Consider the following 14806-nt stretch of genomic DNA (forward strand, 5'->3'; position numbering starts at 1 on the left):
CTTCAAGGATACAACATTGTGTTCATACTCACAATGCATACCAGGTGAACCCCACCATTAATTAAATTGGGTTCCTATTAGATTGTCGAAACTCCGTTTAAGTGAATACAAAATCATCAACATGTACTGCGTGAAATAAGTAATCGTCGAACGTGCAAAACCGTGAAATTCAAAATGTCGAAGTGTTTTGGTTGTCCCATCTGCGGTGTAGCTCCGTAAGGTAAGTGTGCAATAGTTATGGACCTTAGGGTTAGGGTGCGGGTTAAGGTAAGTGCATAGACAGGTAATGTGTGTAAGATTTTATATAGTGTTATAAGTAGGGTTTTGTTAAATGTATTTATGTGTATTATTTATTTTGTTTGGGTATATCTCCGTAGGGGACGTGTGCGGTAGTTACGGACCTTAGGGTTAGGGAAGGGTTAAGGATAGTGCATAGATAGTTGTGTATGTGGGGTTTAGTGTAGGGTTAGAAGATGAGGCTTGGTGCTTTACTTTAGGGTTAGGAGTAGGGTTTGGTTAGTGTATGTATGTGGTTTATTTATTTTGTTTGGGTAGGTAGTATGTAGCGGGTGGTGGGGTTGGCCGACTATAAACGTTCAATATTTTAAATTTCGCTGTTTAGTGCATTCGGCATTTTTGCGGTTTGAGTAATACGTGTCGCTGTTTTGGTATTCGATGTAATGGATTTTCATTGATTTAATATAAACCCAATTAAATCTCATTACATTCTTAAAGTGACCATTACAAACAAAACATTCTTTCATGTACTTTGCATTGTTTGAAATTATTTATACATATAAATAACTAAATATATGAACTTATTTCCTAAAAATACTTATTTAAATAACCATTGACAGAATCAATATTAAATTCATATAAATTAAAATTATATTAAATATTAAATTCAATTTTAGTTGTTAACCTTCAAATTGAGATCCTTTGGTAAAGTGTACCATAATTCAAAATCATTTCCCTCTCTAATGCATTTAATTTCTGACTCATATCACCCCCATATGAATTGGGTTGGGCTAATATGCTAAAAAGAATTAACAATTACCACCATGCCTATTAATAAAATGCTCTTCTATAGGACTCCTAAGATTTCTATTTTGAATATCACCCAAATGCTCCATGATCCTAATTTTGACCGCCCTCTTGGTTTGCCCTATATACCACTTTATGCCACTGCAACCACACCCCACTATATACATTAGTCCACAAAATTTGCACGTAAACCTACTTTTAGAAACAAATTTGCATCCATTAATACTGGTGCCAGAAATGTTCCATTATTTTCCACACACTTAACAACAACCACAAGCAAAAGACTTTACCAATTCCTGAGGCACACTATACAATGGTATATTTAACAACTCCTTTAAATTCAAATATCTCTTATACGAAAACTTAACAACCCCAAGGAATGAATCTCCCACCATTTCATCCAAACAAACAATATGCCAAAACTCCATAAGCAATTTCCTCATAATTCCAAAAAATTAGGAATATCTGGACACAAAATACAAATATTTACCAGAATATAAAGGCTTCACATTCCTCACAACACATGATTTATCATCATTTTCCTTTCCGAATTTATCCCATGTGTTCCCCTATAATTTCCAAGATTACACCTCAAAGCCTTATCCAAAATTCCCTTTTTGTAACCCTCTCTTAACTAATCTGTTTTTACCATCCAACAAAAATTCAGTTTTACATTTGTCTTCTGATGTGTTACATGCAATCCACTTGAACTCACCTAAGGGTAATGATTCTATGGGATGCATGCTCTCAGCGTGCAAAAAATTATTGACTACAGTGGGCTTCCTAAATGGTCTATATTGAACATTAAATGGGCTATCAACATAAAGCTCTACACCCAAAAATTGAATAGTGGAATTGCCCTCCACCATAGAAAATTTTCAAGCCATGGACATTCTTATTCAAATCTACTAAATTTTTTTAAACACCAAAAGGTACCCCTACAAATAAAAAACAAATCATCAATGAATCTCCTATATAATACCACATGCTTTTTATAAAAAAATCAGTACAATATATAAATACTTTTACAAAGAAACCCATATAAATGATTGCATACATCGGTGTATAAGGGGCACCCATAGCTGTACCTTTCCTTTAGAGGAAATTTTGATTATTAAACTTAAAATAATTATGGGTCAAACAAAATTCAAGCAGCCTTGCAACAAAAGCAGTATGGGGGCCATCCACCATGACATCCCAAATAGCCTCCAGCCCCCATCTATTTAGTATATTGGTGTACAATGAGCTCACATCTACTGAAATCCAATAAAAATCTTCTTGCCATTTCATCGTACTAACAACCTCACACAAACATTGAGTGTTTTTAATATGAGCTGGGACTCTTTCCAAAAATTCCTTAAGTACAGAATCTAAAAAAATCCCAACATTTTACAAAAACGAATGGACCTCAGATACAACTGGTCTGCCTGGTGGATTTACAAGGTCTTTGTGCAACTTGGGGATAGCATAAAAGACTGGGTCTCAAGGTTTCACAATAAATAACTTTTTAACATCTTCACTTGACAAAAAACCCAATCTTTCACCCCTCTCCAATAGTTCAAGAAGTTCACCATTAAATTAAATAACTGAATTTTGAGTTACTCTAACATAGGCTGTCCAAGCTACTGAAACCTTTACAAAGGCACTGTATGAGCATCTGCAGGAATGCATGGATCGTGCTATTCCAAGTAAAACCAAAACTCACTCCTCCAAGAAAAGGAAACCAGTCTGGTGGACCCCTGCCATAAACAAGCTATACAACAAAATGAGGAAACTAGTACAGAAAAGAGTAAAATCCCAAGAAGGAAAGACATCCCTGATCAGTATCAGCAAGAAACTACGATCCCTCATTAAATCATCCAAGGCTAGTTTCAAAAGAAAAATTGCCAATGACTCCAAAGATAACCACAAAGCGTTCTTTAGCTATGTCAAGAACCTAAGTGGAAACTCTCAGATCTGCTCTGAGTTAGTGCAGAATGGCACAAAATACACTGAACTGACTAATATTGCCAACATTCTGGCAGACAGATTTAGTGCAAACTTCACCCCCCTCTCACCCCCTAAAGGGCCTATAACCATACCAGAAGAATGTAGGGCCCCATCAGTCACCGACACACAGGTTAAAATAGCCCTATCCAAAGCCAAAAACACAGCTTCAATGGGGCCGGATGGTGTCCCAGGCTGTGTCTTACAAGAGCTCCAAAATGAACTAACCCCTCACCTAAACACACTGTTCAAACTCAGCCTCTCTACAGGCTATGTACCCACAGAGTGGCGCACAGCAACAGTTATCCCACTCTACAAAGGTGGAGCCACAACAGACCCCAGGAACTATCACCCTATAAGCCTGACTAGCCTGGTCTGCAAGGCTATGGAGCGCATCATCATGGAACTCATTAACAGAGACATTGGGAACCTCCAAACCTTGGACCCTTCCCAGTTTGGCTTTGTTAAGGGCAGATCATGCCTCTTAAACCTGGTGGACTTCTTTGAGACAGTTACCAAGGCATTAGACGAGGGAAAGGAGGTCCACACAGCCTACCTAGACCTTGCAAAGGCTTTTGACACCATTCCCCATTCTAGTATTATAGATAAGCTCACCAGCTTGAACATAAACCCCTACGTCACGAGATGGGTTACCATCTGGCTCATGGATAGAACCCACATGGTGAGAGTTGCAAGCTCTACATCCGACTCTAAACCGCTTACAAGTGACGTCCCCCAGGGCTCAGTCCTAGGACCCCCTCCTGTTTGATATATACTTCTCAGAGGTACAGGCAAGCATAGGAGGACTATGGCCGACTAAGTTCACAGATGACTGCAAACTAGGGGCCATAATTGATGCAGACACCCTCCAGAAGGGTCTCACTGAGACAGATACCTGGTATCAAAATCATGGCCTCAAGCTAAATGCCAAAAATTGCATAGTCATCCCCTTTGGAAAAAACAAAGTACCCACGAACTACCACATAGGTGGTAGTCTCCTAAATACAGAAAATGTAATAAGGGATCTGGGGACCCAAGTAGATAGTAATCTCTCCTTTGATAATCATATTGCCAAGGTGGTTAGAAAATCCTTCTATGTGGCCCACCTAATCACAAATGGGTTCACATCTAAAACAAAAGAGGTTATTGTGTCCCTCTAATCACTCATTAGACCCATCATAGAATACAACGCCCCATTTGGAATGTACCTTACAAGACACCTGCAACAGCTGGAAAGACCACAAAAGTACCTCACCAAGAGGATTACTGGCCTCAAACAGATGCCCTGTGTAGCCCGACTCAAGAAACTCCAGCTGTACTTGGTTGCATACCACTTACTCAGAGGTGATTTTTGCCTGACATACAAGGCCATTCCCAACCCAGAATAGATGGACATGTTCCACCTAAAAAAAAACAAATCCCAGAGAGCCACATGCTCTAGAGATATAAACCTCACCAGAACGATAAATAGGACATGCTGGTGGGATAGAGTCCTGTCCCAGAGACTCCCCATGCTTTGGAACAGGATTCCGATATACATCATGCAGAGCCCCTCACTAACACTCTTCAAGAGAGACCTTGACGAGTAGATGGGAAACAGAAAATGTACCCCAGGGATTACTGCAGTGGCTCTGCTGGACAGTGGCGCAGGGAACTAATGGCTCTGCTGGACAGGCACAGGGAACTAATCTAAGGGGGTGGCGAAAGTCAGCACATTCTGGCTAGGCTTATAAATGCCCTTGGGTAGATAGCCTAGTATTTACCTATGAACCTATGAACCTATAATCTTCCTCCACCAGTAGTAACTCATGAACCATCGTATCTTATTTAGCCCTTGGCATAATGACCCAGTTACCTTCCTTATCGGCCTGCTTGAACACATATATGGTTTTAAAACACCTCTTAACTCGTTCAGTTCTTCCCATTCTAGCTTTGTTAAATTATAATACTTACATGACTTCAAAAACTTGGTGTATTCAAATTTCACCCTTTTACACAACACTTGTTCAATCAAACACACTGCAATAGAACATTTCAGCAGTACAAAGTTACTGACCACAGGAAGTGATGGAATTACAAATTTTGTGTAACCAGCATTAAAACTGATAACATTTACATCATTCACATTTGGGTCTTCATCTTCATCATAAAAAAAAATCATACTCATATGTAGAAGGATTAAGCAATGAATCAACATCTTTCTCAATAATTGTCCTTGTATCAGAAGGAGCATGCTTTCTTTTGTTAAAATATGCAATAAGATGCAATTTCCTACAGAATTGTTTTACTTCTCTAAGAACTTCTGCTAGCGTTGGAAGTTTTGTAGGGACAAACATAGTGCCCCTGTTTAATAAACTTATACCTGCTTCTGATAATAACAAATCGGACAAATTAACAATTTTTAAATCATCATTACTACTTACAAGCACACTAGAGTCCTGATAAGGTGGATCACAGTTCGTTCTTAAAAGAGAACCACCCCATATATATGCATTAAAGGCTGAAAAGTCCACTCGACTTGAAAGTTCAACTGTATGTCTGTCATCTACATGTTCTTCCTTTTGCCCTGATGCTTTTGCCTTTCACTTGGTTTCCTTGAGTAAAAACAACTTTCTCCTTTCCTGTGGATTGGCACCAGGAATCTGACAATTTCTCACACTTAAAATCCTCAAACGAAACACACTTTTTGGATAGTGTTTGAAAAGAAGATGCAGATGAGTGTCTTTTAACAGGCACAGAGTTTGACTTCCTGATATTAGATTTGGGCCACCCCTGACATGATGTATGTTGCCAAGAGTAAACCAACCCACTTTGAAAATCACCAGTATCCCTGACAATCTTTTTCTTTTTGCGAGTGACTTCCATATCAACCTTTTCTAGTTTCAATTTAATGTCACTCATTTTACTAGAAAACGCAATTTCTGAAGACTCGTTAGGAAGTTTTCCTTGCAGCTCAGCAATTTGATGCTGCAACTTATCATCGGACTGCACATTTCCTTTTATCAAAATACGGATCCAACTTAAAGTGCAATCTAACAAAACTCTTTTCCATTCATCCAAGTCCTGCTCTTCTTCCAAAAAATCCCTTGTCAATCCTTATTTTTTTCTCCCCTGAATCCAATCTCCATCTTATTTTATCATTCATTTTTATTGTAATTGCTTAAATCTGGTGAGGGTATCATCCCATCCACAGGTAGAAATACATTAATATCTTTATTTTCTAATTGTGTTGCATTTAAAGCCTATCAATTATAATGTATAATATGTTTGACTTACAATTCTTACTGCATTATTTCTAATTATGTTTTTTGCATTATCTCAGTTTAAAATGTACTGTTGAGTATTATGTAACCTCTTGTCTATTTTTATATGTTTTTGCTGATTAGTATGTAACCTCTCATTTTATATTTTGTTCTATGTTAACATTATATATTTTTTTACTATGTAATTTGGACTTTTCTCTCTGGGCTTCCACTGAAAATGGGCTTTTTTTTGGACTCAGTCGGACACTCCCGGTAAATAAATATTAAATAAAAAGTGACTCTGCTAGCAGACCTCTCTCTTGTGGCCCTCTGTTCCTGTGTCAGGTGGGGTGCCCTAGCTTGTATGGCACTGATCATGCCAGATGCCCTTCTTTGGACTCGATTATATTCTACTTTTGGCCACCAGCAGTGTTTTTGTCATTGATCATGTCCCATCAGACATTTTTAAGGAAGGCCTAATCACATCTGTCATAAGTGAACATCTGCCAAAGATGCCAATGGGGGGTGCTATAACAGGATATCATTCTCACATCGGAAATTTGCTTTTCCTATGTTTCCCACATTCAAGCATAACAACCTGAAATTGCAAAGAAATAAGCATGTAAAATATGGTACAGTCATGTATGATGATGACATACCCGTACACAGCTACACAATAAATGGGGCAAAGATGGCAAGACCCATGTGCCCTTGAAATATGTACAGGGAACTACTCATATGTATGTCAAGGATACTTGTGGAGGTGAGATCTGTGTTGCATCACTGGGTGTGTTACGTGATATAGGGGTTGACTAACTAACTACCTGGAAGGAGGACACAGGGTGTAGTCATTGCTGTATGTGGGACAGCTCTTGACACCTGTAGGTAAAATGGGCACATAGTCAAATGTAATGGCTACATGCACTCTGTAGAGGATTACAACATTGTTTACTGGCATATTAATACACCTTTTGTAGCTGACGAAAGTCCACAATAGGATCTGATTACCACTATTTATTAACTTCTGTGCAAGTCACACACATTACTGTTGTGTGGTTCACTGTATCCAGGCCAGTGTCTCAATTATGTTAGTATTATATCAGAGAGTATGTACCTGCATCTCACAGGTGGACATGGGCATACAGCAGGACATCATTTATGACGTGAATTCATTGACTTCATATTATACACAGACACTCCTCTATGTGGATATGTGTATAGGTTTTCCTCCCAACACCCCTCAACTACACTCCCACAGCAAATAAAGAAGCACAGGCCTGATAGTCAATGCCCTGGCACAGAAGTCTGAAGTCAATGATCTTAGGTTTTGCACATGCCATTGGTGTGCACATCCCCTAGACAGATTCCTCTCTAACGCCAGTCGGGAGTCGTCATTGAGGAGCCCATGGGATCAAACCTCTCAACCTGCAGACATGGAAAACAGGAACAAAAGCCCTTGAAAAGTGTGGACATGCAACCTAAAATCAGGATGTCTAATTAACATAAAATTGGAATATCAAATAGCCCATAACTCTTCTTGCTTCTAGTATGAATGTGGGATAATATTCACAAACGCATGTTTAAAAAACAGAGTGATAAAAATGATGAAAAATATATAACCACATTATCAAAGAGGCAGTGTAAAATCCGTAGACATTAATGAACTATACTGGGAAATTCTGCCATACAAGATCATTTATGTTCTTCTGAAAAGGTAAGATGTGAGATGTATGTCCTCTTTTGTTAAATTCTTGGTGCCATTAATGTGTTGATCATGTAGTGTCGTTTTCTGTGTACTTGACAATTTCAAAACTTATGGGGGATGAGGAGAGATTCAGAAAATTGTGGGAAAGAGTAAACAAAGCCTAAAAATTGAGCATATCTTCAAAAATAGGTAGATCATCTGTAGGAATAAATCAGGCCTGAAAATAGGAGTGTTTCTCCAAAATAGGGACAGTTGAGAGGTCTGCAGTGGATACATAGTCTAAAGCCAAGATGAATCCTTGTTACTAAGAGGTCCCTATCTCCAACCACCTCAGTTCTACTGTATACATTTCCTTAACAGCTGTGTTATATGGGGATTGGGGGGAAGGGCTACTTGTTGAGTGTGTATAGACACAACAGGTAAACAGTAACTCCCTGTATGGCTGCTGAATAAATGTCCAGTGTATGCACCAGCTGCTCCCCCCTGCAGAAAACACAACTTACAGTGCTAGACTCACAGCAACTTACACAACAGCCCTACCATAACGTTAACTAGTAAGTATTTATTTTATTTTATTTTACATTTGTATACTACCGCAGGGAGTAATATACACATGACACAAGTAACCCCCAACATGCATCACCCAAGCAGTACTGTCATAGCTTGTATTGTAATTACTTAGTGGAACACCTGATGACAAAGTCATATCGATAGTCAGTGGATTAAACTTTCATTCCTTGGTTTACAGGTGGGACTATTACATATGTGGAGTGTAACAGGACAAAACCTTCTCAACTTGTGTGGAACTTACACTGCAACAACAGTTACACTCCATGTACACGTCCATGGTATTAGAGCCTCTGTGTATGTGCAGCACCCCCCCAAACACACAGACACACAGGCAGTGTCAGGTGTCAGCATTGCTGTTATTTGTGACTGGCAGTCTAACCAAATTTATACAGTGGCACACTGTCATGGATATCACAAAGCAACACACAAATGCAGCTGTAAGAAAAACAACTTAAAATAACATTCCACATTCACTTACTTTTCTAGAAGACCTGTTTTCCTGCAGTAATCAGTGAAGAAAATGTAAATTCCTGCTCTACAGGTAGCTCTTTGGCAACTTTCTGTTGCAAGATGATGATAAACACAGCTGCCTTTAATTTCACAATTTTTAACATTTTAGTGTGGTCCTCAAGCTAATGAACATTATTCAAATGAATGCTTCTGAATCACGTTTATCTCACAATTACATTACACAATTAATCAATTCCATGCTAAAAAGCTCACTCAGTTTTGTGAACTTACATTAGTACCTGCAAAGTGCATTGAGCATGTGTGAGACATGGGGGTAATATAGGTTCATAGGTTCATAGGTAGGCACTAGGCTATCAGCCCTAGGGCCTATAGAAGCCTAGCCAAAAAGGTACCCTGGCTTTCGCCACCCAAGAAAATTATTTTCCTGTGCCCCTGTCGAGCAGAGCCACGGAGGTGATCCCCGAGGTGAATTTCCTATTTCCCATCCAATCATCAAGATTTTTCTTGAAGAGTGCTAATGAGGAGCTTTGTTTGATATAGATAGGTAGTTTGTTCCAGAGTATGGGAAGTCTCTGGGACAGGAATCTATCCCTCCAGCATGTCCTGTTTATTGTGGTGACAAGGTTTAGGTCCCTAGAGCATGTAGCTCAGAGGGATTGGGATTTCTTTAATTGGAGCATGTCCAACAGCTCTTTGTTTGACATAGCTTTGTATGTTAGGCAGAGATTGCTTCTGAGTAGGTGATATGTGACGGAGTAAAGCTGGAGTTTTTGAGACGGTCTGCGTAGGGCATCTGTTTGAGGCTGGTAATCCTCTTTGTGAGGTATTTCTGTGGCCTTTCCAGTTGTTGTAGATGTCTTGTGAGGTACATACCAAAAGGGATATTGTACTCTATAGTGGGTCTAATGAGTGACGAGTAGAGGGGAACAATGACCTCTTTTTTCCTGTATGAGAAACTTGCCAGAAACCTGTACATGTATAGCCAATAGTGGCACTAAAAAATAAAAGTGCTGTAAAAGTGTTAACAGATGTAGCCCCATGATGTTTTCACACTTTTTCTATGCCATTGTTTACACCCTCACACAATCATGCCATACTATGTATTTTTACACTTTGCAGTGGTAGCACCACATCTACATGCATCAATGTGCATGACCATGAGAGAGCTACTATAATTCTCTGGATTGTGACCTGGAGAAAAATGTCCATGGTTTCCAATGCACTGATGTTGGCAAGTGGTGCTTTTAGGGAAGCTAAATCTTTATCTTCCTGCAACAGAGGGGCCACATGAAGTACTTAATTGAGGACTTTTATATGGGACCCCAGAAAAAAGGTGGATGCTTGGCACAGTCTTACTGCTGTGGTGTCTAACATCAGCAGCATACCCTGTGCTGGTGAGTAGTATGAACATCACTTCAATTACCTGAGGAGGTGCCTCCCTGACCTTTTAAAGTGATGGGAAGAAGAGATCGGGGGAGGGGTGCTCCAGAAATGTTGTTTAAATATGCCTCTCACCCTCTTAACAGAACAACTCTGGACAAAGGCAAAAATAATGGAGGGACAAAGGCCTAAAAACAGGGAAAGATTTTAAATATTGCTCTTTAAACTTAGAAATTTGCTAAAATAATGGGTTTTACATTAGCATGCATTTTATAAAGGAAACTGAAATGTCTGCTATTGTTTAGTGACTTCAGTACTACATTAAGAAGGCCCTCCTGCAGTCTTGTGGCAGAAGTGTGTAGCCTAGGACCCATCTGAGTTGGAGATTGTTGGAAAAAGGATCAGTTTTGGGCTTTACTATTGGTTAGCTTGTGTTAAAGCTGTTTAACTTCTCTTGTATTTAGGCACCGCATTTGCACATAGCTGTGCACTTTAAAATGGGGTTTAGCACTATTGTGCATAGATTCAAGCTCTTAGAAACACAAATTTTCTATTGATATCTGCTAGAGAACCCACTTTAGCTCCAATGCCTCTCTGTGCGCAATGCAGTTGCACACTGCTACCCAGCGAGCAACTCAGCTGCTCATTCCGAGACACTGACGCAGCCTTCCACCCATGTCCCTCCACAGAATAGCCACCTTTGTTAGTTGCACGAACAAACCCTTGTCCATCTAGCCCATCCCCACTTGTTACTACAATATATATACCTGCCATAATGGACGGACAGTTTACCACCATTTCTCCAGCCAACCAGAGTGGCATGGGCATCCTGAGGCAATGCAGCAATTGCCTCATGTATACAGACAACCACATGCTCCTAAAGCAAACAAATACAGTATGTGAGAGGTGTAACTATACCATGAAATTAGAATCAGTCCTCTCAGATAACAATAAACAAGACATACAAGAGGTTGTCAGCACACACAACTCCACTCTGTCACAAGATAAGATCAAGACACATAAACCCACATATGCAGAGGTACTCGCTAACTGCCAAACAAAAGACTAGAGACTTCCCAAGCACAAACAATAAATACATGCTGGTACCAAACAGAATCCACCACTACACATAATAACACACATATCAGTGTCTCAGCAATTAAGACCCTAAGGAAAAACACCTCAAAACCTAATGTTCTGGTCATAGGCTACTCAGTAGTGAGTCACACAGATGTCCCTTCTCACCAGGATGAACAAGGAGAAGGTCACAGTCAGCTGCCTATCAGGTGCCAGGATCTGTCATGTCATGCACGCACTCAAGTCACTTGGCAAAAATTACCGTTATGACTCTGTCATAGTACATGCTGGTGTGAATGACTTGAGATGTACTTCTCTGGACTATATGAAGAGAGAAATGACTGAACTCTCAAATTATGTGTCCGAGGCAGGTATTTCCCTAGCCCTAAGTAACATTCTACCTTCACCTAGGATGATGACACAATACAGCCAAAAAATGATTGATTTCAATAATTGCCTTAGCTTCTGGTTTCACTCCAGGGGTCCAGCATCTGTCTACCTGGGAAGACATGGTCGACAGTCCGCACTTTTTTACCAGAGATGGCCATCACCTGTCTCCTTAAGGTTTTTGGGTACTGGCAAAGATACTTGCCTTCCCCATAGTGCCTTTTTAGGCAATGTCCAAACAACAAAACTTCCAGCATAAAGAAATCCACTAAAGGCAAACTCGGGGTCATGCTGCTTAATGCTAGGAACTTAAACAGTAAACAGCACTCCCTGGAAGCACTCCTCTCCTTGGAAGATGCTGACATTTGTGCTGTCACAGAGACTTGGTGCAAGGCCACTGAAAGCACCCCCGGCTGTACAAGACTTCAATGCCTTTCACACTTTCAGACCCCAAAATAAACATGAAAGAACCAAAGGCAGAGGAGTACCCATCTTCATTAAATCCAAATACACCTCAAGACTGATGAAACAGTACAACTCTCTTGAGCTGCTCCAGGTCTAATTAACTATAGGTAAAATACCCTTCCACATCATCGCTAGCTACAGGTCCCCCACCATGAACCATGTGAAGCACATCACCTACCTTGACTTTCTAAATGTGCTCAGTATACAGCCAAACATCTTGATCATGGAAGAATTCAACTATCTTTCCATCAATTGGGTGACTTACATGAGCACAAGCACGATTATTTCAAGATTCCTGGACTTTGTTAATTCAAATGTCCTGGAAGAGTTGACCCACATCCCCACAAGGGTCTCAAATGTCCTGGACCTAGTACTCACCAACATGGGGGGGAGGGGGGCACTACACTACTTCCTGTATATTGCCATCCTTGGTAAGATTAGACCATAAATCTGTCTTGTTTGAAGTAAGGATCAAACTCACACCTACACAGGAGTAAAAAAAAAAATGAAACATTTCTTCAAAGCAAACTATTGCTTCCTAATCAATGGTACAAAAAGTTTTAAAGCCCCTGCCAACATAGCCAACAACAACTCCTATGCAGAGGAATACACAAATGCCCTCTAGTAGCCACTTAAATAAATGCATTGAATTGGCTGTACCTAATAGGGACAAAACCAGGTCTTCCTGAAAAAACAAGCTACCCTGGTGAAGTGTAAGTAGAAATAGGTTATACAACAAAATAAAGAAACTGATATCTAAGAACAGGAGGGAACTTACTCAACTGAGGAAGAATACCCTCCACAGCTTGAACAAGGAAATCAGATTTCTTGTTAAGTCCTTTAAGGCAAGCTATGGGTCTAAATTAGTATCCTTAACTAAAGACAATCATAAGGCATTCCTTAGCTATGTCTGAAACCTAAAATGGAATGTCCAGCTGTGTGTTGAACATATAGTGGATGGTATAACTCACACTGAACCTGAGGAAATTGCCAACCTGGTAGCCGACAGATTTGGCACTAACTTCACCCCCCCCCCCGTCCCCACCAGACATACCCCAAAGCATTCCTAATACCAGTCATTTACTGAGTATCTTCAAAGAAAAGGTCATACAAGCACTCTCCAAGGCCTAAAACATGGCCTGTATGGGACCAGACAACATCTCAGGCTGCTTACTCAATGACTTAAAACAAGACCTAGCAAACCCACTTGGCACTCTCTTTGCTCATAGCCTGAGAACTGCTTTGTCCTGGCAGAGTGGAGAACAGCAACAATAATCCTCTTGCACAAAGGGGGTCCGTCAACTGACCCTGGGAACTATCAACCCGTAAGCCTAACAAGCCTTATCTGCAAGGCTATGGAAAGAATCATCATGACCCTTACTCACAAGGACATAGGCAATCTTCAAACACTTTACCCAACTCAGTTTGGTTTTGTCAAGTGTAGATCTTGTTTATTAAACCTAGTGGACTTATTTGACAATGTCACCAAAGCCCTGGATGAGGGCAAACCAGTACATATCACCTATCTTGATTTAGCCAAGATCCCATTCAGGCATCATAGAGAAACTCTTCGATCTAGGGATTAACCCATACATTACTAGATGGGTAACCGACTGGCTTACCAACCAAACACACACTGTCAAAGTTGGGGAGTTCACCTCCACCAGTAGACCAGTTACCAGTGGAGTACCACAAGGAGCTGTGCTGAGCCCTCTACTGTTTGGAATCTATTTCTCTGAAGTCTAGGTAAAGGTAGATGGCCTGTGGTTACCAGGTTTGCAAACTACTGTAAACTGGGTGGAGTTAAAGAGTCCCCCACCAACAGTGTTAACATATTACAGAAAGGGCTGATACAGACAAATGATTGCAAAACTCAATGAAAGAAATGTCTCATTATCCCATTTGGCAAAGAAGTGGCCCCTGCCAATTATGATATAGATAGCACCTCTCGGTGTGAAACTTGGGAACACAGGTTGATAGCAACCTAAACTTCGATCCCCATGTGTCCATTGTGGCAAGAAAGACATTTTACATTGGGCATCTCATAAATAAGGGCATTGCCTTGAAGACCAGGGAGATCAAACTCTGCTGTACTTGACCCTTATCAGACCATTAATTGAGTACAATTCTCCCTTTTATATGTACCTCACCAGACACCTGTAGCAAATGGAGAAACCACAGAGGTTTCTGATCAATAGAATCCAGGGCTTCCAAAACATGACATACATGGAAAGACTGAAAGCTTTTTCACTATATTCTGTATCATACAGGCTGCTGAGAGGTGACCTATGCTTGGCCTACAGAGCAGTCTCGGACCCTGTCCTAATGGAAATGCTGCACATCCGCAAATCAAATGGGACAAGAATATTACTCACTCCAGGATTCTCAACCTAGCCTGTGACATAAACAGAACATGCTGGAGGGACAGATATATCTCCCATTGATTGCTAGTCCCAAGAATAAGCTCCCACTCCATGTG

The sequence above is a fragment of the Protopterus annectens genome, chromosome 5.part1 (assembly GCF_019279795.1).
Source record: "Protopterus annectens isolate FY-2018-M chromosome 5.part1, PAN1.0, whole genome shotgun sequence".
Lineage (NCBI taxonomy): Eukaryota > Metazoa > Chordata > Ceratodontiformes > Protopteridae > Protopterus > Protopterus annectens.